At 33.0% G+C, this 6,000-nt stretch overlaps 1 protein-coding gene across 1 annotated transcript in view; it reads right to left on the minus strand.

The window, feature by feature from the left end:
• LOC115874398 (glycoprotein 3-alpha-L-fucosyltransferase A-like) overlaps positions 1–4,278 on the minus strand; it is an 86,731-nt gene extending 82,453 nt beyond the window's left edge. Inside the window, exon 1 of the mRNA XM_030889559.1 lies at positions 4,258–4,278. The gene's annotated coding sequence lies outside the window, so the exon portion shown is untranslated. The remainder of the gene's footprint in view (positions 1–4,257) is intronic.
• Positions 4,279–6,000: the final 1,722 nt, after the last annotated feature.

A 6,000-nucleotide genomic window follows, 5' to 3' on the forward strand; every position in this document is an offset into this window, starting at 1 on the left:
TCAAGAAATGGGGACACATAGATCTGTAAGGTGACTCATTCTACATTCTACATCAAAAACGACGAAAATGTGGTAGATCGTGGATCAGACACAAACTATATTGAAATAATTAGTTTTGAAAGCCTGTTCTGTCAATATTTCTTCAAAACATGGAAAACTGAATGAAAAAATACGTTTTCACTCTTCAGTTTGTATTCACTGTTCAATCAAAATGAACAAAAGTAGAACTAGCATTCAAATTTATTGAAAGTATTAAAAATACTGTTCAGTTTTGCTGAAAACGTGTTATCGCGTTCATTATTCCTTCGGTCTCAGTGAATCAGTCATACTGCTTCAGTGAGACTGACACATTAGAACCTGCCATATTTTAAAAAATGGTAACACCAGAAATAATATATTTTTATTGTATGGTGTTTCAAATGTTTCTAGGTAATTGAGATTAAGGATATAACGTGTTTGAATTTTTAATAATACCATTGACTTTAGATAGCAAAACATAACCAGGATCTTTTATTCGATTCAACCGTGGTACATATAATATGTTTGACATGTCAGGCCTGTATTGTATTTTAGAGGTCATAATGCACACTTTCCTGTAAAACCAAACAACGTATGTAGAATGCGCCATTGCATCTAATTAACACTTAGTTAAAACCGACGATGATGGTCAGCGAATATAACAATACCAAATATGATGTAATTGCCAGTTTTAAAAGGATATATTTGCGGGTATTTTGTATAATGGTTGTTTCGTTATACCTCTAACAGCAAATATGATTGATTCACAAGGATGATTGACATTTTTAAACGTACTTTACCAACCGAAGAAGGTGAATTAGCTTTTAAACGACATTTTATGTTTTCCTATACAATTTAATTTTCAGTACCATCAGCATTTTACAGAATTGAGCAACATGCAAACTATCTTATTAACTTATAACCCACTGTCTATAGAATTATTAGTATATATTTCATATCGAATGATAAAATGAATGTTTCAACGTATACTATTAATTTTGCACAATTAATATGTTTGCATTTAGGACTTAGTCAACCTCGTAAGTGCTTAACGTATATAAATTGCATTAAGTAATAATTAAATATTGATTCTTCAGTGAAGCGTTATAAACATATAGTAAATGTAAAGAGTATGCAAAAAATAATCGAAAAAGATATAAGAATTACGAATATGTCTGTCAAAGTTTAAAATTGTTTACGGAGTTATAGCTATATTGAAAATTAAGACTTTTACACTTACGCAACACTCAATGATATTTAAATAGGTATATATTTAAAGAACAGTACAAAATGGGAGATTATTTTATTTCAGTTGTTGATAAAGGTTTATGTATGTGGAATTAGTATACCCAATAACAAAGAATCATTTTTTTTCCTACAATTAAAGTCACACCCCACATGTACCTTTTTACATATGAAAACAAAACACACAACAGTACACTCGGAGCAAAACACGTGTCACTTGCAAGAATCTTGCAGCTAGACCAAGACCAAGACTGCTTATTAACTGCAATACCAATACCAAGAGTCTTGGTCATTGACTTAATTTACCCATCACATGCCCATCACTACCCGTGACAGTTGTCACATGACATGTCGACATTTGTTTGCTTCATTGAGTTTTTTTTATTATTGGGCATGCTGAATTGATTCAGCATAAACTTGTTCAATAACTGAATAAACAAAATGACCTTTATTGAAAACAAAGCTTTTGCATATTAATAAATTTGAATGAATTCAATTTAATACATATCCTATTTTTCAATACTCAATTTACATTATCCTCTGTAGTTAGCTATAAAGAGAGTATTATATTTTAATAGTGCTTTATTTTATATAATTTTTGATCCATTTGTATTTGTTGCAGGTTTCCAGAAATGATAAAACGACGAAATTCAGATGTCGCGTCGATATCCCACCCTACAAAGACGATTATCACACAACGAAAGTAATCCTTACCAGGTAAAAAGATTATACGGGGTAGTCCAAACTGTATTCCGGAAACTTCGGCAGCATATTCTACAGATAAAAATAAATAAAAAAAACTTCGTATAAATGTAATCCGAAAATGCTTAGTTTCTGAGATAGAAATGTCATTTTTATTTCAATTTTTGCCAAATAATTTCTCAAGTAACATCAATATTTGGATGAAAATTGATGTCTGGGAGTTTTTTGACATGAAACATTTGATATTGATGTGAATATGACTCCTACTTGTAGAAGGCGCCACCTACATAATTTTTAACTGGGTAATAACTTTTCCTACGTATCTGTATAAAACTACTGAGTAAAAAATACACACTTACGACGTTTTTCACGTAAAAAAGGTCTCTTGGTAAAAATCGCTACGAGTAATGGTTCTCGAGATATTTGGAATCGAAATTATCAATACCTGTCATTGACATAAATTAAACATGACTAAATACTTATTAAATTGAAATCATAAATTTGAAATGATTTTGTGCCAAATTGAATAATTTAAAAAAATAAAAATTTCACAAATTTATCATTTCAGTCAAATAACTATCTACTCAACATGTTTATTTTTTGTCAATAATGACATGTATTGACTATTTCCATTCCACTTCCATTCTAAATATCTCGAGAAGGGTTGCTCGTAACGATTTTTACCAAAAAACATTTTTTACTTAAAAAATTACGAAAATATATATTTTTTTCACTCAGTAGTTCTATACAGGTACGGGTACGGACAAAAAGTTATTACCCTTCAAAAAAGTTAAAACACATGTAGGTGGCGCCCTCGACAAATAGGAGTAATAATGATATCAAAACCAAATTTCTCATGTCAAAAAACTCCCAGACACCAATTTTCATCCATATATTGACGTTACTTCAGAAATTATTTGGAAAAAATCGAAATAAAAATGAAACTTCTACACCCTGTATCTCCGGAACTAAGCATTTTAGGTCATATATCTATAAGAACTTTTTTACTTGTTGTTATCTACAGAATATGCTACCGAACCTTCCTGTATATAACCGACCATGCTGTATATTGAGTAAAAATAATTTGGACGGACAGACTATAGTCTATATTTCATAATCATAGAAATTTTGAATAAAAACGGGTAAACGGGTCCTTAATTAAACGTTAGCAGAAAATTATTGAGCTTATAGCAGTATTAGATAATTTTGGCCGTTTTTGACGTTTTTACACCCTTTATGGCCCAAATTCGCCCGTAAGTTAGCTATCTTCTTTTTTCCTTAGATTAGCTATACTAAGGGCTAGCAAAGGTTAGTTTTGGGTCGGGATTTCCGTATGTAAGAAGGGTACAATGCGTTTATAATGTACTGAACAAAGAGAGAACAGTAAAAACGTTGCCAAACGTATGAAATAAACCGAGCACATTGCTAAGAGACGTGGAAGGAGATATAGCAGATTCGTCGCGGTCGACTGGTCGAGGTTTCCGGAATTCTAGGAAAGGGTGTATATCATGCGTTCAGCTTCACGATTTAATTACGTCTCGTAATACTTTATTTGTTTATTTATTAACGAGTCACTGTAATTTTCCCCATTGAAGAATTCTCCAAAACTTGAAATCCATTAGAAATAATTGATTGTAGTTTTTTCAAAAACTTTCTTAATATTTCTGCTATATTTTCGTCACAGAGAGTATGTGAAAATATTTACAAATAAGAAAGTTACACGATTGCTGAAAACTGCTATGCACTAAAAGTAAATGGACGGGTTTTTTAAAATTTTTGAATGGAAAGAAAACCAGCCTATCGATTTTTTCTCATTTAAACATCTTGTAAAAGATCCGACAAACTTTAACATAAAAAAAAATCAGTATCTAAAGTGGTTCTTGAGTTATCGCGTGTTATGTGTTGAAAAGTTGAGTTTTTAAATTATCGGATTACTGACGTTTTCTCGTTATAAAAAAAATAGGCACCCTAACGACATCCTTATAATTCCATTTCAGATGCTTAGAAACATATGCAATGATTTTATCTAGTTATCTTTTCCAAAAAAGTCTAAAAATAGGCGGTTTGCGATCGTGATTTTACTTCACTTGATAGGGAAAAGCATACCGGAGGAATGTGGCAACGCCGCAACAGCACACCGTCGCATTTCTCTCACTCCGACTTAATAAGATCCCTATGCGATTTACTTCCATACATGTAAATACCGACCCAAAAGTATCAGTTGCCAGCACGGTATTACTTACAAGATATGAGTTATAACTGTAATTAATAATATATTCAAAAATTACTTACAAGATATGAATTTTAACTGTAATTAATAATATATACAAAAATAGGTCACATCGCTTCCACTATCCCATCCCCACAACAACCATCATCATCGGAGCAAAAGATATCCTAGAAAGGTTCCTCCATCACATACATATGTAGACGCCGGTTTCAGCGATGCCACAACTACAGACGCATACTACGACTACTGCGACCAGAATAATGGATTTCATCACAGCCGTCTCAGAGAAAGCAGGAACACATTTTCTGGTAGTTATAATAAATTTGAGTTAGATTAAATAATTATGTAAATTATTATATATATTTTATGGAGAATTTGATAGTGTATGATTTTATAATATATTGTATATTAACATTATCAAATTTTTCATCAAATATATTTTATAAAAGATCTTAGAATTAATAATTATTTTTATTTATCATGCATAATTAATACCCAGAAATCCAACAAAATAAAATCATTTTCAAACCATTTTACGCGAAAAATATGAAATAAAAATTAAATGATTGAATTCTAACGTCACCGTACCAACCCACGATCGACCCACACTGGCGAAAAAGCTATTATTTTCCAACTCAGCTTATCCAACATTTATCTCGACCGCCGCGCCGCCCGTAATGCTCATAACAGGTTAAAAAACAATGTATCTAAAACAACTGCTTATTTTCTATACGTTATTCTCCAACCTGTTGCGGGCCCAACATCGACAATCGACCGATGCAGCAGCGTTACTTTCCCACTCCGGTTATCTCGACAGCCAGGCGTTATGCCCGCAACAGTTGCAACTGTGTTAAAAAAGCTGCTTATTTTATATACTGTTATTTTTAAGCTGTTGCAAGCCCATCGACCGATACAGCAACGTTCGCGTGGCGCATTCCCCACTCCGTTGTATCTCGACTAGAGGTGTGTAGTTCGTGAACGAACTAGTTCCAATGAACTATTCCGACCCCGGAATGAAAGGAACTAGTTCCTGGTTTCTCAAAGAACTAGTTCCTCAGGACCTGTTCCGGGATCGAGACTGTGACCGATATAGAATTATATGCGACGGCGACGGATCGGCTGGCGCGCGTAGCCCGATGGTAGGCAGGGGTGGGGAGTGCCAGCCATACGCCGTATGTTATCGGATCCGGCCCTAGAGGAACTAAACTACAGCGTTGCCAATGGTCCAAAATTATATTCCACGGCGAACATATCCAAATTCCACAAAATTCCACAATCACTAGGTTCGGTCTTTAGGTCTGCGACCAGGGTTCGGAAGTAGTTAACTAAGACGTAATTTACCTGATTAACTACGTGTAGTTTTCTTCAAAAACTACGTCTTTTTCCCGTTCATTAACTACATGAAAACTACGTTAATAAACTATGTATTGATATAATGAATAATTTTCCTTTGTATGAGGTGTAATAGAGATAATATGATGTAAATATTATTTAAAGCCATGTTCTCCTGTTTCTTAAATACATTATGTGTTTTAAAGCTTCAACTTATTATAACCTCACCTCAAACCTTTGACATTTTAAAGTTACATACATAGGTTACATAAACTACACCCTCTACATAAACTGCATTAACTACATGTAATGCAGTTTAGCCAATGATTTAAAAATAACATGTAGTTTTCCAAACCTTGTAACCCTGGTCTTTGGAGTCTGCGACCGGGTTCCGAGGAAAACTAAATGCTGCTTTTAAAACTACATAAACTACATTACATATAGTTAATAATGATTTAATCAGATTTATAATA

This window comes from Sitophilus oryzae, unplaced genomic scaffold (assembly GCF_002938485.1).
Source record: "Sitophilus oryzae breed Bouriz unplaced genomic scaffold, Soryzae_2.0 scaffold_1274_pilon_pilon, whole genome shotgun sequence".
In the NCBI taxonomy this organism is placed as follows: Eukaryota; Metazoa; Arthropoda; class Insecta; order Coleoptera; family Curculionidae; genus Sitophilus; species Sitophilus oryzae.